Here is a 26,357-nt window from a genome sequence, read left to right as displayed (position 1 = left end):
AAACTTTTTAAAAGGACATTCATAAGCATTAAAATACCAGGGATGGGTAACACCCAAAGCCAGCTCTGAGCACAATTCAGGCAAGTTCTGTAGGAGCTGAGTCCTCATATTGCATTAGTGTCTGTGTTTAAACATTAGAGCTAAGGTGGAAATCAAATGTTCTGTTTTGCAGGAAATTTCATGATTTTTAAACTTTTTATTCCATTCCAAAATTGTTTAATCAATCCGTCTGTAAGCACCAGACAATAGAGTTTTAAGGAATAGTCAGCATGGATTTGTCAAAAACAAATAATGCCAAGCCATTTTTTGATAGGATTACTGACCTCATGGATGAGTGGGGGAGGGGAAGTAGACGTGCTATACCTTGTTTTTAGTAAGGGTTTTGACACAGTTCTGCAAGACATTCTCATAAGAAAACTAGGGAGATGTCTAGGTCTAGATGAAATTACTAGAAGGTGGGTGGACAACTGCTTGAAAGACCATACTCAAAGAGTAGTTATCAATGGTTTGATGTAAAATTGGAAAGCTGTATCTAATGTAGACATGCGGGGGTCAGTCCTAGGTCTGGTAATATTCACTATTTTCATGAATGACTTGGATAATGGAGTAGAGGACATGCTTATAAAATTTGCAGATGACTCCAGACCGGGAGGGGTTGCACGCACTTTAGAGGACAGATTTAAAATTCAAAATGACCTTGACAAATTGGAGAATTGTTCTGAATTCAGTAAGGTTAAATTAAATAAACACAAGTCACACAGAAAGGGGGAAAAATCAAATGCACACCTACAAAATGGGGAATAACTGTCTAGTTGAAAATGACCTTGAGTTATAGTGGACCACCAACTGAATATGAGTCATCAGTGTGATGGAGCTGCAAAAAAGGCCAATATGATTCTCGGGTGTATTGACAGGAGTGTTGTATGCAAGATACTGGAGATAATTGTCATGCTCTACTCAAGGCTGGCGAGACCCCCATCTGGAGTACTGTTTCCGATTCTGGGAACCACAATTTAGGAAAGATGTGGACAAATTGGAAGAGTCCAGATGAGAGCAACAAAAATGATAGAAGGTTTAGAAATCTTGACCGATGAGGAAAAAAACCTGGGCATGTTTCGTTCTGAGGAAAAAAAAGATGGTGGTGGGACCTGATAACAGTAGTTTTGTAACTGGCTCTTATAAAGAGAATGGTGATCAATTGTTCTCCATGTCCACTGACAGTAGGACAAGAAGTAAAGTGCTTAATCTCCAGGAAGGGAGATTTAGGTTAGACCAGGGGTCGGCAATCTTCGGCACGCGGTCCATCAGAGTAATCTGCTGGCGGGCTGTGAGACATTTTGTTTACATTGACCCTCCGCAGGCACAGCCTCCCGCAGCTCCCAGTGGCTGCGGTTCACCATTCCCAGCCAATGGGAGTGGAAGGAAGTGGTGCGGGCCACAGGGACGTGCTGGCCGCTGCTTCCTGTGGCTCCCATTGGCCAGGAACAGTGAACCGCAGCCACTAGGAGCTGCAGGGGGCAGTGCCTGCAGACGGTCAATGCAAACAAAATGTCTTGCGGCCTGCCAGCGGATTACCCTGATGGGCTGCGTGCAGAAGGTTGCCGACCCCTGGGTTAGAGATAAGGAAAAACTTTCTAACTTGTGGGGGTAGTTAAGCTCTGGAATAGGTTTCCAAGGAAGGTCATAGAGTAGCCATGACTGAAAGCTTTTAAAAAACAAAAGTTGGACAAACACCTATCAGGGATGGTCTAGTTTTCTTGGTCCTGCCATGGTGCAGGGGGCTGGGACTTGACTTTTCAAGGTCCCTTCCAGCCCTTCATGTCTATGAAACCCAAACATTTCCCACAAAATGACCCCCCCCCAAACACACACACACTCCCCCACCCCCCAAAGTCAACCAAAATGAAACATTTTGATGGATTATAAACTAATTTTCATTTGGATTTTTCATTTTGTTGACATTTCAACATCAAAATGCTCAGTCTCCTCCCCCCGCCCCCAAAAGGAAATTTTGTCAAAGATGAAACATTTTCCTAAACATTTCACTTTCAGTTAAAATGGTATCTTTCATCAAAACTATGTTTCAACAAAAAAATTTCCTGCCAGCTCTATTGAAGATGTGTTTCTACAAACAAACAAGAAAGGAAGGTAACATTTCCAAAGTCTTAATGAAACTCCATCCTCCCATTCTATATGCCTGAGGACTGAGAATTTACCATTACAGACTGCATATTTTGCGATGCATACCTCATCTTATAGATGGGCAGACAGAGCTCTGAACCTTTAAATTCCAAAAGGAGGACATTTTAATACAGCCTCTGGGACAAATAAGTCAAGGGCGCATTCGGCAAATTGTAGAAAAATGTGTCTTAGTAGAATTGACTGTACTATCTAACAAGACCTATACAGCAGGATTATACGCTATGGCTTACAAGAGTATTGATCTGTGTGTACTCCTCGGTGGTGCTACATTCGTTTTAACATTGATCTCGGTTTCATTACGCCATTGTATCATGCACTCCTGGTGTCATCTCTGTGTCCCTCTGTGAAACCTAAGCACCTTCTGTTACTGTTGAGATACACAAAGCGTCTGTATATCTTGCAATTCAAAACAAAACCATTCCCAAAGTATATTTAGTCACACATGTACAAACACACTTAAAATAATGCTAAGGGTCTACATTGTCTGAAACCCTGAAAAGCAAGCTAAATTTAGAGTGAAAAGGACACTGGCAAGTGCTTTTTAAAATTTAAGATTTTTTCCCCCTCTGCATTGTTTGTGTTACCTTTCAAAGACGCTTGAAAATACCATTTCTTTCCCTAATGGCTTTGCTCTTTTCCATTTGGAAAACATTGATTTTAGTTTCTCCTGTGATTCTTATGCAGCAGAAGTAAACAGGACTCTGTTTACTATATATCCAGGTTGGTGTAATGCCATCAAAATCACTACAGCTCTGAAGAGTTGGTCTCTGTTAGCTCCTAGCACTGCTGCAGCACAATACACAATATTTGGGTCCTTCATACCAGATTGGCTATTGGTTTTGGGTTCTAATCTCAGCTGTAACATTAACTTCTTGTTTTTTTATTGGTTGTATTATGATAGTGCCTTGGAACCCCCAAAATGGATCAGTAGGACCCCGTTGTACTAGGGCTGTTCAAACAAAACAAAAACATGGTCTCTGCCCTCAAAGGGCTTGCAAACTTAGTTGTGTGGTCTTGGGCATGTCCCATAGATGTTAAGGTCAGAAGGGATCATCATGATCATCTTGTCTGATCTCCTGCACATTGCAGGCCACACAACCTCACACCTCTACTACTATAATAGACCCCTAGCCTCTAGCTGAGTTACTAAAGTCCTCAAATCATGGCTTAAAGATTTCAAGTTACAGAGAATCCACCATTTACACTAGTTTAAACCTGCAAGTGACCCATTCCCCATGTTTCAGAAGAAGGCAAATAACCTCCAGGGTCTCTGCCAATCTGACCTGGGGAAAAATTCCTTCCCAAAACCCCAAATATGGCAATCAGTTAGACCCTCAGCAGGTGGGCAAGATGCACCAGCCAGACACCTTGGAAAGAATTCTCAGTGGTAACTCAGAGCTCTCCCTATCTAGTGCCCCATATCTTCCTTGGTCTAAATTTTGTTCATAATTACATTGGTACAATTTGGAGAGAGTCACATTATGAAGGTCTCACCTTTCCAATGTTTGAGAGGAGGATACTCCTATCTTGCAGGAGTACTAATGTGTATGTAGTGCTTTGAAAATGCTACATATTAGTGCTACGTATTATTACATGGATATTTTGAGCAGAGGTGTGTTGAATTAACATGCAGGGCATGTTTCTTTATCCTTTTCCACCACTCCACCTTTTAGCCTTATGAGTTGCCTTCCATAGATCTGCCTTTCCCATCAGTCTTTCCACCATCAGCCTCTCCCATTTTCCACCACCTTCTTCCTTTTAAAAGTAGCAAAGTCATACATAATTGTTGCCATTCCAAGCCTCAGAACTTCAGCTACTGAAGGGTGTATCATGGGCCTTACCCAATGTCCTCTGACGTAAATGGGAATCTTTCCATTAACTTCAGTAAGCAGTGAGTCAGACACTATATGCAGCTAGATGTTTCACATGTCCCTATGACAGACTCTAGTTCTTTAATTGTTTCCCCAGCCTGAGCATTGCATACCAAGCTTATGATGTACGTCTTATGACTAAACACCAGAGTGCCACAAGGCAATTTGATGAGTCATGGCAGTCAGTTATTCCATACAGTGCTTTAGCTAATCAACAACATGTTATTTTGCTTAAGAGGACTATTTGACTGAAGGAACTAATTAGGCCAATCAGTAAATGTGGCCTAATAATTAGTAAATCTCCCATGAAAATTTTTACCAAGAAGTATCCCAGAGTGCTTACAGTTTTTTGTCCTTCCATTTATTTGGTTTTGTTTTTCTATATGCAGTTGATAGTCTGTCAGCTTCAATTGTATGCAGTCAGCAAGACCTGATTGTTACATGAGTTACAACTCTGTGTGTGTGTGTGTGTGTGTGTGTGTGTGTGTGTGTGTGTGTGTGTGTGTGTGTGTGTGTGTGTGTGTATATGTATGTAGATGGCTTTCTTTGTATAAACTATCTATGAGAATGCAGGTATATCTAACAATGCTCATGAGTTCTGGAACCATTAACATTTGCAAAAATTTCCTGATTACATACTTTTATGACAACGTAACCATCCCTAGCTCCACGCATTCAGAAAAACTACAGCCATCAGCTAACCACACACCGTACATGCCACGTGTGGAACAGAATGCCTAGTCTCTTGCTCCAAAAACACAGGTCACTAAACACAAAAGCAAAGGAGATGGCGCAAAGATTTTCCTACTTATTTTAAAAATAATTTAAGTAGATGTGTGCATCTTTATTCCACCACATTTGGATTTGGGACCTCTCATATTAGGGCTATTTAGCATATTCAGGTAGGGAGCTACCTCATGCCAATGCCATTTCTGGATCCTTGAGTCCCTATTGGCTGGTGGGCCATTTTTTCTTTTTCCTTCACCCTACAATAATAGTGTGATAGAGGAGGAGGTGGGAAGTCTTCTTCCACAGGGAATCAGTTGTAACATAATACCCACAATTTTACCTCCAAAATGGGAAACACCAGAAAATATCTCTCATTGACATTACCATTCACTGCATAGATGCCTTGTTGAATGACTGGGGGGAGGGGGGGGAGGCGGCGTGTTTTTCCCTAGACAAAAAGCAAACACAGAATGTCAAGGCTTGATTCGATGTATCACTCCTGTTTCGTGCCAAGGTAACCCCCCTGAAGTCTTAATCTCCTTTGAGTCCAAATGCAAAACTTGCATGGAGGGAAGAGGTATATTATATGATCTTCAATCTCTCAGGCACAACTCAGTGGCTTTATTGTCTCTCTTTACAAAACAAAAATATGAAGCACCACATGGGCAAAACAGGGTTCCAAATAACTACGTTTACTAAATACACACAACCATGCAAGGCCTAGCTATATTTGTACTGCTGATCTGGCTAGTTTTTGGTGGCTCCTACAATATGGAACACAGTGAGCACCACGAGAGGGCTCACAGACTATTTATAGGACTATTACTTGTTTCTAATATGCTACAACTTCAGTGCGAGTTTTACCTAGTAAAGAGCATAAGATTTGGCCATAAACATTAAATATGACTGCTGCAATAATTTGGAAGTCAATATGGAACAGGGCAAAACTATTCTACTAAATTCCAACTTAAACATTCCTTACTATTGAGACATTCTAAGCACAATTCAGAAAATACACAACATAAATGACCAGTTAGTTGCCTATATCAACAAAACTGGTCTACTTACACAAGTATAACCAATGTATGATTATATGATATACAAGAGTGATGTAGTGGTGGGAGTCTGCTATAGACCACTGGACCAGGGGGATGAGGTGGATGAGGCTTTCTTCCGGCAGCTCGCAGAAGCTACTAGATCGCATGCCCTGGTTCTCATGGGTGACTTTAATTTTCCTGATATCTGCTGGGAGAGCAATACAGCGGTGCATAGACAATCCAGCAAGTTTTTGGAAAGCATAGGGGACAATTTCCTGGTGCAAGTGCTAGAGGAGCCAACTGGGGGGGAGCTTTTCTTGACCTGCTGCTCACAAACCGGGAAGAATTAGTGGGGGAAGCAAAAGCGGATGGGAATCTGGGAGGCAGTGACCATGAGTTGGTTGAGTTCAGGGAAGAAAGGTAAGCAGCAGGATACGGACCCTGGACTTCAGGAAAGCAGACTTCGACGCCCTCAGGGAACAGATGGGTAGGATCCCCTGGGGGACTAACATGAAGGGGAAAAGGAGTCCAGGAGAGCTGGCCGTATTTCAAGGAATCCCTGTTGAGGTTACAGGGACAAACCATCCCGCTGTGTCGAAAGAATAGTAAATATGGCAGGCGGCCTGCTTGGCTTAACGGTGAAATCCTAGCGGATCTTAAACATAAAAAAGAAGCTTACAAGAAGTGGAAGGTTGGACATATGACCAGGGAAGAGTATAAAAATATTGCTCAGGCATGTAGGAATGAAATCAGGAGGGCCAAATCGCACCTGGAGCTGAAGCTAGCGAGAGATGTCAAGAGTAACAAGAAGGGTTTCTTCAGGTATGTTGGCAACAAGAAGAAAGCCAAGGAAAGTGTGGGCCCCTTAATGAATGAGGGAGGCAACCTAGTGACAGAGGATGTGGAAAAAGCTAATGTACTCAATGCTTTTTTTGCCTCTGTCTTCACGAACAAGGTCAGCTCCCAGACTGCTGCGCTGGGCATCACAACATGGGGAATAGATGGCCAGCCCTCTGTTGAGAAAGAGGTGGTTAGGGACTATTTAGAAAAGCTGGACGTGCACAAGTCCATGGGGCCGGACGAGTTGCATCCGAGAGTGCTAAAGGAATTGGCAGCTGTGATTGCAGAGCCATTGGCCATTATCTTTGAAAACTTGTGGCGAACGGGGGAAGTCCTGGATGACTGGAAAAAGGCTAATGTAGTGCCAATCTTTAAAAAAGGGAAGAAGGAGGATCCTGGGAACTACAGGCCAGTCAGCCTCACCTCAGTCCCCGGAAAAATCATGGAGCAGGTCCTCAAAGAATCAATCCTGAAGCGCTTACATGAGAGGAAAGTGATCAGGAACAGTCAGCATGGATTCACCAAGGGAAGGTCATGCCTGACTAATCTAATCGCCTTCTATGATGAGATTACTGGTTCTGTGGATGAAGGGAAAGCAGTGGATGTATTGTTTCTTGACTTTAGCAAAGCTTTTGACATGGTCTCCCACAGTATTCTTGTCAGCAAGTTAAAGAAGTATGGGCTGGATGAATGCACTATAAGGTGGGTAGAAAGTTGGCTAGACTGTCGGGCTCAACGGGTAGTGATCAATGGCTCCATGTCTAGTTGGCAGCCGGTGTCAAGTGGAGTGCCCCAGGGGTCGGTCCTGGGGCTGGTTTTGTTCAATATCTTCATAAATGATCTGGAGGATGGTGTGGATTGCACTCTCAGCAAATTTGCGGATGATACTAAACTGGGAGGAGTAGTAGATACGCTGGAGGGCAGGGATAGGATACAGAGGGACCTAGACAAATTGGAGGATTGGGCCAAAAGAAATCTGATGAGGTTCAATAAGGATAAGTGCAGGGTCCTGCACTTAGAACCAAAGAACCCAATGCACAAGTACAGACTAGGGACCGAATGGCTAGGCAGCAGTTCTGCGGAAAAGGACCTAGGGGTGACAGTGGACGAGAAGCTGGATATGAGTCAGCAGTGTGCCCTTGTTGCCAAGAAGGCCAATGGCATTTTGGGATGTATAAGTAGGGGCATAGCGAGCAGATCGAGGGACGTGATCGTCCCCCTCTATTCGACATTGGTGAGGCCTCATCTGGAGTACTGTGTCCAGTTTTGGGCCCACACTAAAAGAAGGATGTGGATAAATTGGAGAGAGTCCAGCGAAGGGCAGCAAAAATGATTAGTGGTCTGGAACACATGACTTATGAGGAGAGGCTGAGGGAACTGGGATTGTTTTAGTCTGCAGAAGGGAAAAATGAGGGGGGATTTGATAGCTGCTTTCAACTACCTGAGAGGTGGTTCCAGAGAGGATGGTTCTAGACTATTCTCAGTGGTAGAAGAGGACAGGACAAGGAGTAATGGTCTCAAGTTGCAGTGGGGGAGGTTTAGGTTGGATATTAGGAAAAACTTTTTCACTAGGAGGGTGGTGAAACACTGGAATGCGTTACCTAGGGAGGTGGTAGAATCTCCTTCCTTAGAAGTTTAAGGTCAGGCTGGACAAAGCCCTGGCTGGGATGATTTAATTGGGGATTGGTTCTGCTTTGACCAGGGGGTTGGACTAGATGACCTCCTGAGGTCCCTTCCAACCCTGATATTCTATGATTCTATGTTTAAATATAGAAGGTGAAAACGTCCTGTTTAATGCCAACTCAAAGTTGGTAACTTGTTTTAATAACCTATTTAGATTTCATTAAGTAGGACTTCATTAACCTGATTTATACATGTGTTTTAGAGATTCTTGAATTGTCTCTTACATGAGTTAATTACCATCAAAAAAGAGAATCTAGATATTTAATGAACAGAGGTTTCAGTAAAAATTGTTACACTATGTAACAAACTAAAATAATTCATATTTTTGCTCCTCATGTATTCAGGGGCTGACGGCTGATAAGTTTATTATTCTGTATGTTTCACTTTGTCACCTTTCTTTTCTCTGCTTCTAAAGGATTTGTCACTTTAAAACATTTTGGTGTCCATCAAAATCGCCAACAGAGAAATTTCACTGACCAAACTATTGATATCACTGCTACCTATTCTGTCATTATTGGAGCGTGTTCAACCTCAAACTTGAGATTTCTCAGTGGGAGAAGAAGATGGGTCTTTGGTGAAACGAGTCACTTTGTCACGCAGCTTGATGGCAATCTTATGTCTTTGACTTTGATGTTGCATTTATTTAGCTTAAAATTCAAAAACTAGTTACAATCAGTACTGCAAGGTCAGCTTTGATATGGAACCTCTGTGCTTTTTGCATCCTCATTGCTAACTAAACATTTATTTTAAAGAGGAAGAAGTCAAATGCACAGAGTTAAGAAGTGATTTAGCTTCTGTAAGGTGGTGGCAGATTGGAAGCTGCAGCTGCTTAGCTAACAGCACTTGAAAAATACATATCCAGAGAGTCAACGAGAATCGTGAAATGAGGCCTGAAGTGCACACTGTACATGACAAGTTGCTAGAGTAATGTATCACTTATACAGTGATCCTATACATTGCACCTCTACTGAAAGATTTTCAAAATTCTTTCTTTGGTGAAGAATTGCTTGTCTGAAAATGTGCACAAATAAATTGTGTATAAGAGGCAAGGGTTGGCAGTAAAAGTCAGTTGTGCAGATGCAAGGGCAATCCTTACCCTTCCCTTGTGCCCCTGCACAGAGACTGGAAACCACCAGATATCTTGTGCTCAGGGAGTGACACCCAGTCTCCATTGCAGTCAATGGCAAAGCACCCATCCGCCTCAAATGGGATCAGGATTTCACCCTGAGAGTCTTAAGGCGAGTGTCAAAAGCAGCGTTAGACTTCTGACAGGTGATGGAGGGTTATGACCTATCCCATCTCCACAATGGCCAGCAGAGCTCGGTCATAGGTTTGAGAGCACACCCGGAACCCTGGGATGATGCTGGGCTCTTGATCCCTGCAGCTCTAGAAGGAAAAGTGCCCCCACACACATACCCCTCCTCTATCTCCCACTAAAGTGATGCACTTCTGTGATGCCCCTCAATATAGGGCTGTGTCCAAACAGCCCCAACTGAGCCCAGATTAAGTGCTGTTTGCAGGCTACTGCAGCTAGCAATTTTTTGTAGATGTGATGGCCAGGGACAAACAGATTTTTTGTTTTGACCAGGGATCTCAAACTCAGATCACCACGAGAGCTACGAGGACTAGTACATTGGCCCGAGGGCCGCATCACTGACACCTTTTCATAAAGGTACAAAGGCCCCTCCCCACTCCCCTGCCCCTGGCCCCGGCCCACTCCATCCCTTTCATGGGGCCCCGCCTCTTCCCACCCTTCTCTGCACCCATTCCAACCCCTTTCCCAAAGTCCCCACCCCAACTCTGCCCCCATTCCAACACCTTCCCCAAATCCCTGCCCCGTCCCAGCCTCTTCTGCCTCCTCCCCTGAGCGAATGGCTCCCCGCTCCTCCCCCCTCCCACATGGAAATCGATAAGTGCCACCAAACAGCTGTTTGGTGGGGAAAGTGCCTGGAAGTAGGCAGAGGAGCAGGGACGTGTCCTAACTACTGGGCTAAAAGTTATAAAAGGGCAGAAGGAAGCAACATTAGCAGCTCCACTTCCTCCTCCTCCTGCTGTTTTGTGAACAACTGAAATAATCAAGTCAAGTCTGTCAATAGTTTCTGGTCAATAGAAACTGCATTTTCTGTCAAACAAACTATTCACCTGAAAAATCTTTTCCAGCTTTACCTTCCTGTACCTGTTTCCCCTCCCATCCTTTGTCTTGGCTACTTAGACTGTAATTAATCTCTTGGGGGCAAAGACCATCTTTTTCTATGCGTTTGTACAGTACCCAACACACTGAGCTCTCAGCGAAGGCCTCTAGGCATGGCTGTAATACAAGTAATAATACTTCTCTGGGCTCATAGTCATATTGCAGTCAGAATGAAAAACGACCAGATTGAAGACCAGGGCTAGTTGGATGTTTACAGTACAAGTAGGTGCATAAATAGATAAGGGAGTTTTTTTCCTTTTCTACCTCACTACCAGAGCAACACCATAAAGGTCCTTTTAATGTAGTTTAGTGCCATGAAGATTAAAGCATAATTGAAATGCTGATAAAAACAAACTTTAAAAAAGAAACGGTAAGAAAAATAAAGACAGTTATTGTCTGGCAAATACATATAACTTATTATGAAGCTTTGCAGCAGATGAGTGTTCTCTCTCAAATTAGCTTAATTTTATTCTGATCATAAATAGAAATAATGAAAACCCAGCAACCTAGGATCATAGTTTATAAATGGCTATGGACAATTGTAAGGAAGGTGCTAGCTTGCTTGGATTGTGGTAAAGTGGTGAGATAAACAGTGGATTTTATTTGCTTATTTCCCCTTCCCCTGAAGATACTTCTCTTACAACTGACAGGGAAACAGGCTTTGTTAGGGTAGAAGGCAAACTGCACACTAACAAATTTAAATGGCTTGCACAGAAACACAGGTTTTCAAGATGGAAAGGCTTATTACAATTAGTCCAGCCTACACCCCTTCACAACATTCCCAAGGGGCCAAATTCTCAGCTGATGTAAACTGGCATAGTTCCATTGATTTCAATAGCACACCACCATGTTATAGCATTGGTTTAGGAGCGGGATGCAGGTGTCTGTGGGATATGAGAAATCACTCCAGCAACTGGCTGTCACTTTCTTTGGGGTAGACTTTCTCAGCCCAATGGTCTCAGCATTCCTTTGTCCATTAGCTACTTGACATCTGCATTCCTGGATCTCTTTGGTAAAGTGCACCTATTGTGTGTCACTGAATATGGTAGCACAGCAGAGGTATATATGGAGTATAGCAGTGAATGGGTCAAAAATTGTCCATCTCCTCCTATTCTTGGTAACTTTGTATCCTTAAAGCGACTTTCCTCAAGTCAAACAATCCACATTCTCACAGCTCTTAAAACCAATCAACCAACAACAAAAATCCTTAAAGCAAGCACAATTTTAAAGAAGGAAACTAACTGTTGAGCTTAACAGAAGTTATGGGTAGGATGCAGAAATTCCTGGATAAGGCCTGTGTTACACAGGAGGTCAGAGAGTGATCAAAATGATTTCTTCCAACCTGACAAAAAAAACCCTCTGAATGGTCAGGTGTAGAACATATTCTAGATTGGAAAACAGAACACGATATTTTTGATGTTCAGATTCCATTTAGCGCAGACAAAACATGAGTTCAAGGCTATTTGGTCACATTTGGGTTTTGATCTAATTCCTTCCATTATTCTAGCACGTAAGAATTGTGGGGGTTTTTTCAAAACAAGAATCCTTATTGTGCCAAACTAAGTGGGAAAATGATGTCAAAGCATGAAGGCGAAAGTGGGGGAGAGAGTAAAAAAGAAGCCATTGTAAGACAGAATGGGTACAGGAAAGTATTTCACATAAGCTAGATATACTGGGGCTACCACAGAAAAGCCTGGATCACTGTCTTTCAAGGAGCTATAGCCAATGAAAACATGAAGGACAGCCTAATACAAAAATCACCTCTTACCTGAAGCAGTTACAAGATTATAGTCACCCATCTGTAATGAAAATGAAATGCTTTTGCTCACAAAGAATGAATGGTGTCTAGAGTCCACATTTTAAAAAAAGAGCACATTAAAATTTATTCAGAAATGCCATTGTCCAAATTACCTTGCCAAAGGTTCTGGCTATTTATGCCTTTGACTGCATGGCTTTTCACTAAGCTTAAAGAATATTTCCATGGCAACCACTGCATCACATTACAAAGACATACTCTACTTAAATCTTTAAGAAGGCAGGGAATGGCGGAGAAATTACACCTTAATTTATCTTTACAAAATTAGATGTCATTTCCTATTATTAAATCAGTGGGGGGGGAGGGTTGTTTTTTAGAAATTATCATTTTACTTTAATTACATGCATGCATCTTCCAGGGAATGAATGGTTAATTGAAAGGCAACTCTTACCAAATTATGAGGTATTACTGTACAACAAACCAGTTCTGTCATGAAACTGTTCTTCTTGTGGAAGACATTCCAATAATCAGTCAGATAAGAGCAAGGAGCTGTAGAAGAGGAAGAATGGGAAGTGGATGACTTTATTATTGAATTCTATCTACTTTTCCCCATTTATATCATAGTAAAACAGTGATCAATAAAATCACATTACTCATGCAAACATGTATTAGACTACATTCTTTAAAATAAAATCAGTTACATTTCCACCCCTCCCCCTTTGAATTTAACCATTTACATTCCATGGAGATAGCTGACACTGAGTATCATTCCATAACTGTTTTTAATGGCAGCTGAATATATTCACGCTTGAGATATCACTTGTCTTCCTAAGCCCTGAATCTACATTGTGATCCATGCAGGTGGACCACAGTGCAGGATCAGGGCCTTGGAATGCAAGATCCCTCCATCAGAGACTTTGACGACTTACCTGCTGGTACCAATAGTACCCCAGCCCTTGTTAGGGTCACACAGTGCTGCTGTGATATCAATATTAAATCATAATGACATTGTGCAAACTGGAGCGCTGTTGAAAGATGAGATGATTCTGTGATGAATAGTACAGGGGGTTTATCCACTGAATTGCTGTTACTTAGGATGAGCCCAAATGACAAAGGGGAGTACCAGATCTGAAGGTTGGAAGTGTTTGGATCTGGGATTTTGGCTATACCTATAATAAAGATGAGGACGGATGCTCCAGTGGTTAAGACAGTAGCCTACAGCTTTGGAAATTTGGGTTCAATTCCCTGCTCCACCAGAGTTCCTGTATGACCTTGGGCAAGTCATTTGCCCCAATTTGTAAAATGTGGATAATATGACTTCCCTACCTCAAAGAGGTGTTGTGAGGATAAACGTATTAAAGATTGTGAGGCACTCAGATACTCCAGTGATAGGGGCCTATAAGACGACTGGTTTCTTAATAAGCCTTGAGTATTATCAGCCACACCAATATAGTCTTTAACCCTTGGTTCTGGGCTCTGTTTATTATCTAAATGTCCACAGACTCACAACAGGAAAAACAAAACTTCTACAAAACTTGGCCACAACTCTGAGGGTTTCCCACCTGAAGTCTTTTTCCTCAGGGACCCACAGCAGCAAACTCTCCCTTCCCACAGCTTGACTCTTCACTCCACACTCAACTGAGACATGTGTTGGCTTTTTTTAAGCAGGCTCCGATAGTTAACAGAGCTGGCTTGCCTTTAAAGGGGCAGGTCATCCCATTACAGGGCCACATAAGCATCAGAGATAAACCAACATGCAAATTCTGAATTCAGGTGCTTCACTGATTTCAGGGGGATGGCTCCTAGAGAAAAAGCTCTACTTGGTGTGAGTCAGAACATCATGATCTGGCTCCTAACCTCCTGTGTTATACAAGGTCACTGGCCAAATAACCCATATTGTTTTATAATAGAACCGGGCAAAACTTTTTCAGTGAATAAACAAAAATTGCAATTTTGGGTTAACTAAGCTGCTGGGGAATATGGGGCTAATCTGGCAAATAGTTTTGGCCAAAAGAAATATATATATATTTTCCAAAACTAAAACATTTCATTTTGACATTTTCTAAATGAAACATTTTGACTTTGTTTTGAAATGACATTTTGCTTTGAAATTTAGCTGGATTTAACTGTCCACCAACAATTTCATTTCTGGTCAAATGAAAAGTTTCAATCAACTCAAAGACATTTGGTGTAGGAGGGGCTTGGTTTGGTTCAGCCACCAGATCAGTTATTCGCCCAGCACTACGTTAGAATTATTTCCCCATTGGCATAAATAGCCTGCGACTGCATCCCCCTAAACTGTGGGAGCCCTTCAATTTTCAGTAAACAGCCTTGCTTGCCAAAATTCAGCCCACAGCAAATTTTTATGATTGAGTTATAAATTGTTGAAAATATGAGGTTATTATGAAAATGCTGACACAACATTAAAATACCAGCAGTTGTGGGCACTATTAGAATGACATTCTTCACTACGGTTTTAATTAAGCACTAGCCCACCTCCCTGCAGTACTTAAGATAAAAGAGGTTCCTAATGCCGGGCTCACTCATCACAACACACGTGCACAGCTTGCAGAACCCTGGTTGGACTGATCTGACATGTCCGCTCACTCTGAAACAGCATTGTTACGGCATTCCAATAGTTGCATCAGAGGCAGCAATCCATGGTGCTGCCATTTTTCACAGTGGACCTGATGCTGCTCTTGCTCAAACTGGTTTTATACCACTGTAGCAGCAGTAGTAATAATTAATAACACCTCACTCTTATCTATATGCTTTCCATCAGTAGTTCTCAAGGAACTTTACAACGAGGGCTGGTGTCATTATCTCCTTTCCTTTAAGGTTACTCCCTGTTTACATCCAGAGGAAATAAGACCACTGTCTCCATGCTAAACACTACACATCTTAGTCTGCCACTTCACCTCCCATTTGTGTTGTTCCTTCCTCTTCTAACAGAGGTTCACACGTAGTCCATCCTCTCCACCCCACCAATCTTGAGCTCCAGAGGCAGAAAGACTAAAAGCTTTACCCCACCTCCTGTTGGCACCACCGAGATATTGGGGAGCACAGTCAATACCTCAATCCTGTGTTCAAGCCCCAGGCCCTACACAGAGGAGTGGCCAGGTACTTCCTCTCTTTTATCTGTCCTGCACCTCTCTGCAACCTGGCTTTTCAGGTTCACAGACTTTTCTCGTTTCTTCCATGGTTTGTTTCTGCTTAAGCCCAACAGTTGTTTTGGCTCCCCCAGGGAGATTGCTTTCCCCCCAGAAGTTAGTTGACTAGCTTCAGAGTGCTATGGAGAGACCATACCCTGGTCTACCTCCCTCTGTGGAAAAGAATAGTTAGCCCCTCGTATAGCAGGGGCTTCATCCAGATTTCTGTCACTTATCTTTTGGTCACCTGATTCAAGTGCAGGTCAGAACAGAGGCTTTCAGGCCCAGCTCACCTTCTGACAGTGATGTTGACTACTTAAGTCTCCATAACACCGAGTATGATCTGTGACACAATTGACTAAGAGCTCCATATAAAGAACTACTGACAAGATGACATTCGTAAGGCCAAAAGCAGGAAGAACACTGCATATTTTTGAACACCATTTACTGGCACCTCATCTATTAACTATTTCCATATGCAGACATCATTTTCAGAGACCACTGTCACAACAATAAGTCAGTGTTAAGAAAAGATGGAAAATTAAACTTCGCACTGCTCTTACAGATGGTATGTAGGTTGGAAATTATCTGAGCAGCTGCACTTCCATAAGAATTTTCTATTCCCCAAATATGACTCCAAATCCTGGGGCCTTTACACAGTCCTTAATTTGGGGGTGGGGAGGAAATCAACTAGAAGTCAATGGGACTTTGACTAAGTAAAGACTGTTGGAGTTGGCTCTTGTATTTGGAGGGTTATCACTGAAAAGCTTCCTAAAGGAAGTGAAAAGTATCACTCCCTCATACATTGTCCACAGCAGAAATCCTCTAAGAGTAATGCCAAGCTTACGTTGCCCTCTCATTGTAACAGCGTATCGGGGAGGGGGAAGGCGGAGATCTCTCTCTCAACAATAAATGTTACCTGTGTGATATAAACCAGATATAACTTGCAGAACAGTGTTACACTTAATGTTATGCATAATGTTTATTGCTTTGCCTCCAATTCTCATTTCTCTTCTATATCTAAAGTCCTCCTTTTTTTATTGCTTAAATGAGCAAATAATTTGTACCATCGATATTCTGGTTTCTCTTCACTAAAATATTAGCAATTAAACAGCAACTTCAATAGTATACCTTCCCAAAGATATACTAAGAGAAAAAATAAAATACCCAAACTACTACTGGTCAAAACTGTTTCCATTGAATTGTTGTTGTTGTTTTCTTCTGTGGAAAATGAGTCTTACAGCTGCCCCATTCTAGTAGCATTTGTTATAGTTGGGTAAGTGTTGTTTCCATATTTGAACTTTTACGATTAAATATATGAACCTTCTGATGCATACTCCCAATCACATTACTTGGGCTTTCTCTGAGCTTAGCTATTTATTTCTCCTTGTGTTCTGTTTCTTTACTGTTCATTTATTTTTTAAGCTTTTCTTTCCTCAAGTCACTTAACATCACATTTCCCTAATTTCTCTCTTCCCAGCTGCTAGACTCTAGGGGCAGTCCTATTAGAAACTTCATTCATAACAGCTTTATTATGCAGCCAACTGCTCCATGTATATGATACTTTACTAAACAAAGTATACATGTTATTTTCTTGTTAAACACTCCTTTTCTTTAGATAATTCAGTAGGAACTGTAAGACCATCATCAAGATCTCTTCTATTTGAAGAGTTTCCAGGGAGATTCATGGATGATTTTTTGTTTTTGTTTATTTGTTACTGTTTTTGCAATAAACATGAAGCCATCTGTTCCTCTGAAGATGTGCCAAATTAATTGAAAATAATTCATTCAGGTAGTCAGCAAACCACAAATCTGCAGGTTTAAGGATGCTGGGAGGTTTCAACTGTGAACACTACGTGTACCAGATATGTATGCGGTTTGGATTAGATTTGATCAAAACAGTGGACTCTGAGGAGTTCAAGTGTCAAAGTTCTGTGCAGAAAAGACCCCCCCCCCTTCCCCCACAATAGTGTTAACCAACAAAAACCTCACACTGCATGTGGACAAGGCCAATTCAGACAAGTCAGAAAATAATTACAACGGATATTAATGATTTTTGTATATGTAGCAGGGTTGGCCTCTACAGCACCCCTTTCTTGCCAACCATGACACTTACCCTGCTTCAGTTTCCCTCAAAGTCTTCAACCATCTGCAATGTGGTCTACTGCTGAGGTGACGAAGCCTTCTGGTTAAATCACACCAAGGTTCTTCACTTTCTGGAATATCAAAGTTCCAAAACAAATATATCAATCAAAAAGGAGAGTCCTCCATCCCAATCCACAGCTAGACACTGCCTTTCTACTGTGAGTCTGTCTTTTCTAGACAATGCTTATCTGGGGTCCCTGCTACAGGCCAATCTTCCGTTAAGGAGTTTCTGACAGGCACCAGTCTCCCTCAGCAACAAGAGATGAGACATTACAAATGAACTCAAAGGATCATCTCGCTTCAGGCCTCTTTCCCTCAGGGAGGTCTTGACCAGCAGCAGCCCAAGTGAGCTTCCTAACTCCAGCCAGGCTATTCTCATCAAGTAAGAGCTAAAGATCTGCTTTCCTCAGTGAGCCACTAACTGAGCCAGTTCTTCCTTTTTAACTCATTCCTCCAGGCCTGGCACCTATTACAGGTATAGCAGGGCAAAGCTGATTAATGAGAGCTTGTGGGGGTCAATGTTTTGTCCAGCCTCGGTCTTGTAAACCCCACCACAGTATAATTGTATTTTTGAAATATGCTGATCACAGGGTGGTTGATCCTGCATTTGTTTATGCCCCGCAAACTTAAATATTTATGTTTTGTTTACAACACTGTGTTGTCCCACCAATGTCCGTATATAATTAAAATTAAGTTATGCAGAAGTATCAACGGGAAATGTTTCATAGGTAGCTGACAAAACAAGGTAAGGCCAAACAAGTTTAACAAACTAAGACCTTAATCATTGGGGTTCTGATCCTCCATCATTGAGGTCAATCAGAGCTTTGTCACTGGCTTCCTATGGTTATTGATCCATTTACTTCAGTCCTGCAGTAGGAAATGATCAAGCGATCACAAGACTAGTTAACTGTGAAACAATCTCAGTAATAAGCTTAGTTTATCAAAAGGTTCCATATTAACTCTCGTAACTGTGGTATTTGTGTACCTACAGGGCTCAATCCTGGAGGGTGCTGAACACACAGAGCCCGATGCAGCAAAAGACTAAAGCACATGGGTAAATATGAACATGAGTAATCCCACTGCAGTCATTAAAGTTAATTGTTCTGCTGGATCAGGCTCCATGAGCTCAGTACCTTGCAGGAACAAGTATATAGTGGACATACATTCAAAAGCATGTGTGATAGTATGACCAAAGAGCAGCACAATGCAAATATTACCCAAGAGCCGCTTTCAAAACAAATTTGATTAGCTCGAATGAGAAACAGAAATTGACCCACCTAACGAGAACTGGAGACATACTAGATGGACAGCTGACAGAAAATACCCAGACACCTCCACACACAAAAACTTATTGGGACTTCACAGATTAAATTGTTCCATCTGATGGGAATCCACAGCAAGGACACCGTGTCATGAGACCCCCTAAGATTGAGGATGTGTTAAGCACAGTCCACAGCCTCCACTTGGTTAATGAGAACCTGAAATGTAAGGTGTATTCCAGGGATAGGCAACCTTTGGCACGCAGCCCATCAGGGAAATCCGCTGGCGGGCCGGGATGGTTTGCTTACCTGCAACATCTGCAGGTTCGGCTGATCGCAGCTCCCACTGGCCGCGGTTCACCGTTCCAGGCCAATGGGGGCTGCGAGAAGTGGCATGGACTGAGGGACGTGCTGGCCGCCCTTCCTGCAGCCCCCATTGGCCTGGACACATTGGTTGGCCCAGCATTTCGTTGGCCCATATATTTTGTCTTATTTCCTCTATGTCCTCAGATTTAAGAGATAATGTGTAACCATATATATTGATAATTGGTGTCCCACATCGGGAAGTTTTACTATAACAGGGAAAGGTGTGGCATAATTCTTTTGCCTAATCCACATAATCAGATCAGGTACCCAGGTGTATCCAAACAGGTCAGTTGTTTTAGTCTGACCCTGCTCTAAAAGGAACATGTTGTATTCCTTTAGCATGATGCATTTGCTGTAGGTTATGAACCCTTAGTTTAGTTTCAGCATTAATTCTTCTGTAGCTGTATTGTGCTAAAAACACAATTTGAAGGCTTATTACTTTTTATGTAGGGAGGCTGATTGTTTTGCATTTTAAATAAGGAAAGCTTTTGCTTTCTTCGCTCTTTAGTGTTAGATACAGGTAAGCAGAAGTGAGACTGGTATTACATATACCCCAAGAACAATTATGGAGAAAAAATATTCTTCTTTTAAACCACCACATTAAACCTTCCAAAGCTGTGACAGCTGAATGTTCATTCCAGTGTTATTAAATGGCTATTCTATCAATAACTCTGGCATTACAGTGCAGAAGCTTAATTAAATCAGGGAAGTTGCTATTAATGCTTTGTTAGGTTTTCATGGCACAACACACACAAAAATGAGCTGCAGCACCAATAAAGCATCAAAAATGACATATGTTTTTCATATATTAATATGTTAGTAACTCTAGTAAGGGTGTATTTGCATTTTCTAAGCTCTATTTAGGATGAATCGATGTTTCAGTGGAAAAAAAACAAAACTGCCAAGCAAATCAAAATATTGGCATTAAACGGCACTGCAGGTTACTGTATATTGTAATGATTAAGTAAAATGTAAGCTTGTGAATCAAATATCAAATGCATGTTTCATATGAACCATGTATCACATGAACTACAATCTCCAGAAGAGCTATTAATATTCACAGTATTAAAGACACATATATACACCTCTAAGAATGATCTGAAATAGGTTCTCTAAGATACTGAAACTTTAAATTCACTGTATCCCAATCTCTGCATAAACAAATGCCTCATCCTCCTGGAAAAAAAAGAGACTCAGATCTCTAATAACATTTAAATCATTTATGTCAAGTCCTGGTGAAATATTGGACCTCAAACGTGTCACTGGTCAAGAATAGAATATTGTTCTTAGAGCACATCAAAACAGCTTTTTGTTTGTTTGCTTGTTTTTGTTTTTGTTTTTTTTTTGGGGGGGGGGGAGGGAAGAGTAGGGAAGGGAGGAAGAAGAAAATATTTCCCTGGCTAGTTACTTTTTAAAAAAGGCAGCTGTTGGGGAATGGGGTTGAAATAAGAAATAGTCCTGCAGAGATGAATTAGATAGAATATACACAAGTTGATCAAAGATACAAGATAAATTAAATGTATTACATTTTTCTTCATGTTGTAATGTGGATGTCTAAGAATGACCACACTGGGTTGGACCAATGGTCCGTCTTACCCAGTATCCTGTATTCCAACAGTGGCCAGTGCCAGAGGGAATGAACAGAACAGGGCAATCAAGCGATCAATCCCCTTGTTATCCAGTCACAGTCTGACAGTCAGAGCATTGACTTGCATCCCTGACCATCTTGGCTAATTGCCATTGATGGACCTATCCTCCATGAACTTGTCTAGTTCTTTTTGGAACCGAATTATATCTTTGACCTTCACAGCATTCCCTGGAAATGAGTTCCATAGGTTGACTGTGGCATTGTGTCAAGTAGTACTTCCTTATGTTAGTTTTAAGCTGCTGAACATTAATTTCATTGGGTGACCCCCTGGTTCTTGTGTTATGTAAAGGAGTAAATAACACTTCCCTACTCAGTTTCTCCACACCACTCATGATTTGATAGATCTCTATCATATCCTCCCTCAGGCGTCTCTTTTCCAAACTCAGCAGTCCCAGTCTTTTCAATATCTCCTCACATGGAAACTGCTCCAGACCCTTAACCATTTTTGTTGCCCTTTTCTGCACTTTCCATTTCTAATGTATCTTTTTTGAGGTGGGGCAAACAGAACTGCATGCAGTATTCAAGACAGAAAATATCAGAATGCCACTGTATAAATCCACAGTATGCATACCATGGGTTTATACAGTGGCATTCTGATATTTTCTGTCTTATCTCTTTCCTAATGGTTTCTAACATTAGCAGCTTTTTTGACTGCTGCTGCACATTGAGCAGATGTTTTCAGAGAAGTATCAGGGCGTAGCCATGTTAGTCTGTATCCACAAAAACAACAAGGAGTCCAGAGGCACCTTGAAGACTAACAGATTTATCTGGGCATAAGCTTTCGTGGGTAAAAACCCACTTCTTCAGATGCACCTGAAGTGGTTTTTTACCCACAAAAAGCTTATGCCTAAATAAATCTGTTAGTCTTTAAGGTGCCACCGGGCTCCTTGTTGTTTTCAGAAAACTATCCATCACTTTCCACTTATCAACACTAAATTTCATCTACCATTTTCTTGTCCAGTCACCTAGTTTTGTGAAATCTTTGTAATTTTTGCAGTGAGCTTTGCACTTAACTATCTTAGGTAATTTTGAACAGGAGTACTTGTGGCACCTTAGACTAACAAATTTATTAGAGCATAAGCTTTTGTGGGCTACAGCCCACTTCATCGGATGCATAGAATGAAGCATATAGTAAGAAAATCTATATATACACAGGTTTCAGAGTAACAGCCGTGTTAGTCTGTATTCGCAAAAAGAAAAGGAGTACTTGTGGCACCTTAGAGACTAACCAATTTATTTGAGCATGAGCTTTCGTGAGCTACAGCTCACTTCATCAGATACATACCGTGGAAACTGCATCAGACTTTATATATACACAGAGAATATGAAACAATACCTCCTCCCACCCCACTGTCCTGCTGGTAATAGCTTATCTAAAGTAATCGTCAGGTTAGGCCATTTCCAGCACAAATCCAGGTTTTCTCACCCTCCACCCCCCCACACAAATTCACTCTCCTGCTGGTGATAGCCCATCCAAGGTGACAACTCTTTACACAATGTGCATGATAATGAAGTTAGGCCATTTCCTGCACAAATCCAGGTTCTCTCACTCCCTCACCCCCCTCCAGAAACCCACCCCCATACACACACAGACTCACTCTCCTGCTGGTAATAGCTCGTCCAAACTGACCACTCTCCAAGTTTAAATCCAAGTTAAACCAGAACATCTGGGGGGGGGGGGGGGAGGAAAAAACAAGAGGAAATAGGCTACCTTGCATAATGACTTAGCCACTCCCAGTCTCTATTTAAGCCTAAATTAATAGTATCCAATTTGCAAATGAATTCCAATTCAGCAGTTTCTCGCTGGAGTCTGGATTTGAAGTTTTTTTGTTTTAAGATAGCGACCTTCATGTCTGTGATTGCGTGACCAGAGAGATTGAAGTGTTCTCCGACTGGTTTATGAATGTTATAATTCTTGACATCTGATTTGTGTCCATTTATTCTTTTACGTAGAGACTGTCCAGTTTGACCAATGTACATGGCAGAGGGGCATTGCTGGCACATGATGGCATAAATCACATTGGTGGATGTGCAGGTGAACGAGCCTCTGATAGTGTGGCTGATGTTATTAGGCCCTGTGATGGTGTCCCCTGAATAGATATGTGGGCACAATTGGCAACGGGCTTTGTTGCAAGGATAAGTTCCTGGGTTAGTGGTTCTGTTGTGTGGTATGTGGAATCTTTTCTGTTGCAAAATTGCAACATTATACATTGGCCAAACCAGACAGTCTCTGTGCAATAGAATAAATGGACACAAATCTGACATCAGGAATCATAACATTCAAAAACTGTTAGGAGAACACTTCAACCTCTCTGGCCACTCAGTAAAAGATTTAAGGGTGGCAATTTTGCAACAGAAAAGCTTCAAAAACAGACTCCAAGGAGAAACTGCTGAGCTTGAATTAATATGCAAACTAGATACCATTAACTTGGGTTTGAATAGAGACTGGGAGTGGCTGGGTCATTACACATATTGAATCTATTTCCCCAAGTTAAGTATCCTCACACCTTCTTGTCAACTGTCTAAATGGGCCATCTTGATTATCATTACAAAAGTTTTTTTTTCTCCTGCTGATAATAGCTCATCTTAACTAATCCTTTTTTTTTTTTAATTAAATTGGTTAGTCTCTAAGGTGCCACAAGTACTCCCGGTCTTTTTGTGTATACAGACTAACACAGCTGCTACTCTGAAACCTGTCCTTAGGTAATTTTGTATTTTCTGCAAACTTTGCTACCTCACTGTTTACCCCTTTTCCCAGGTCATTTATGAATATGTTGAACAGCACTGGTCCCAGTGCAGATCCTTGGAGGACCCCTCTATTTACCTCTCTCCATTTTGAGAACTGACCATTTATTCCTACCCTTTTTTTCCTATTTTTTAAACCAGTTACTTATCCATGACAGAACCTTTCCTTTTATCCTAAGACTGATTACCTTGCTTAAGAGCCTGTGGTGTGGGACCTTGTCAAAGGCTTCCTGGAAGTCCAGATAGACTATATCAATTAAATAACCCCTATCCACGCATTTGACGACACTTCAAAGAATTTTAACAGGAATGATTTCCATTCACAAAAGCCTTGATAACTCTTTCTCAACCTATCATGTTCATCTGGGTGTCTTATTAAAAAGACAAGGTTGGCATTTTTATTGGACCAACTTCTGCGGGGGAGAGAGACAAGCTTTCGAGCTTACACAGAACTCTTCTTCCCGACTGCTTAAACTCTGTGTAAGTTGAAAGCTTGTCTCTCAACAAGTGAAGTTGGTCCAATAAAAGATATTTCTTCACCCATCTTGTCTCACTAATATCCTGAGACCAACATGGGTACAATGATACTGCATATCACATATTATTAAACGGATTAGAATGAATGTGACGAATTTTAAGTTTTCCACATGCACAATTAATGTTAATCACTTTGAACTCCAGGAGATGTAGGATGTTAGAAAATATATTTCTATACTAATATGTTAATGTGAGTTTATATAAACACTGATCTTATCAGAACGTATGTCAACTGCTATTAGTATTTTATTCTTTCGTCTGTATTTGTACTTCATACCTAAAAAGCTCCTTGTTCTGACTGACATAATTTTAATAGTTTTAGTGACTGTAAGAGGCCAGCAGCATTTGCCTGAAAAACCACACCCTAAGAGCAGACAGTGCATCTGCTGAAAAATAGAGCTGGTGAAGATGGTTTTCAATGGAAAAGTTTCCCAAAAACTGAAATTTTGATTTTGCCAAAATGTTTCACTTTTCCATCAGAAAAACCAAATCATTTCATTTTGTGTTAGTTTGATCCATAGAAAAAGATTTCAGTTTGTTGAAGTGATCCAAAATATTTTGTTTTGAATCAGGTCAATATTAAACTGAATCTTCCTGTGGTACACATTGTCTCATGGAAATTGTAATTCAGGTCCCTGGTGCCCCCATTTGCTCACGTAGGCTGGCTTCCCTGGCAGGATTACATCTCCCATCACGCAACACTGTCTCCACTCTGGGCAAGTTGCATGCCACATTGCATGAATCATATGACCATGGGTGCAATACTCCCCAGGAAAGGGATAAGTCATGAGGTGCTTCCACTTGTGAGGACTGTGTTTGTAGCATGCTCAGGAAGCCACTGGATATCAGTGACATTGCACACATCCAGCAAAAACAACTTTAAAAATGTAAGTGATCATTTAAGGAAACCATCTGTTAGATCCTATTCCAAAATATATTCTGCTTTGAAAGCCTTTTAAAAAACACCCTGAAAAAGTCATGTATCAAATAAATTAACAAGGACAACTTCGAGCAAAGGAAAAAGTTGCTGATGAAAATGCAACCAAGAAGGAAAATGTTCAAGGATAGCACTGGATGCAGAACTAGTGGGCAGAACCTGCATGTACTCAAAATGAAGTTGAACATCCATATGCTAAGCAAACGTTCAAAAAGACCCTCCTTCTACGGAAGGAGAGTTAATAACATGCTACCTCTTGCTATATATGCAAAGAGGCAGCTCGGTGAACTACAACAGTAAAAATACCGTACTTTTAAAAGGCTCACAATTGATAAGCCTACGTTGTAAATGTGTTATTTTTCTTTGCTTTGCTCTAAGTGCTTTGTTCTTACAGTTTTCCTATTTCACAGTAAGCTGAATAACTTTAAAATGATTGTTGACATCAAGCTCTGACTTGAACAAAATGCTAGATTGCAAAATGTTTAAAAACTTCAACATTAAATATGTTGTCCCCAAATACCTCATATACCTAACACACTGCCAGTGACTGCATGTTTAGAATTAATGCCCATATATAATTGCAATTTTAAAAAATATCCAGTTAATTTTGCTCTATTTGTATGCACAGTAACTCCCAGTTGTATGCATACAATTCACTCAGCCTGTTGTCTATAGCTGGCAGATAGCACCACTTAGCAGCTGTTAAATAGGGTAATCACCTGTTATCCACAGGTAGCTTTAATTCAAATGCTAATTGCTCTCAGGGCTCTGTTCATAAACCCGCCCCAATGTCAGGTGCTGTATGCTCTCAACAGATGGATGCTAGTAAGCAATGGATTGTATTATCCCTCAGCAGAAAAAAATTAACTGATTATTATAAAAAAATAAAACCCCTTCAACCCTGGAGTGTCATGGGAAAGGACTGCACAGAATTAAACACTGATAGCGTCTCGGTTGCTTGGATTTTGAGAATTACAGATAAGACTATGGGTGAATGGGGAAAAGGAGGAAACAGGAATGCAGAAGCTCAAGAGACACCAAAAAGATGCCAGAGTAAAGGTCTGTCTAGAAATTTTGGTTGGGTTGTAAATTGAATTAATTGCCAATTAACTTGAGTTAACACATGCAATTGGTAAATGTTAGCCCAGCCAATCTATAAAAACTTGTTCCTGGTTAAGTTTCAGCTGTTAATAGACAAGACAATAAAAGGCAAGTAACTAGAGATGGTCGAATATTTATAAAAACCCAGTTCCAAAAATGTC

This window comes from Eretmochelys imbricata, chromosome 9, assembly GCF_965152235.1.
Source record: "Eretmochelys imbricata isolate rEreImb1 chromosome 9, rEreImb1.hap1, whole genome shotgun sequence".
Classification (NCBI taxonomy): Eukaryota; Metazoa; Chordata; order Testudines; family Cheloniidae; genus Eretmochelys; species Eretmochelys imbricata.
This window is presented reverse-complemented; position numbering follows the sequence as displayed.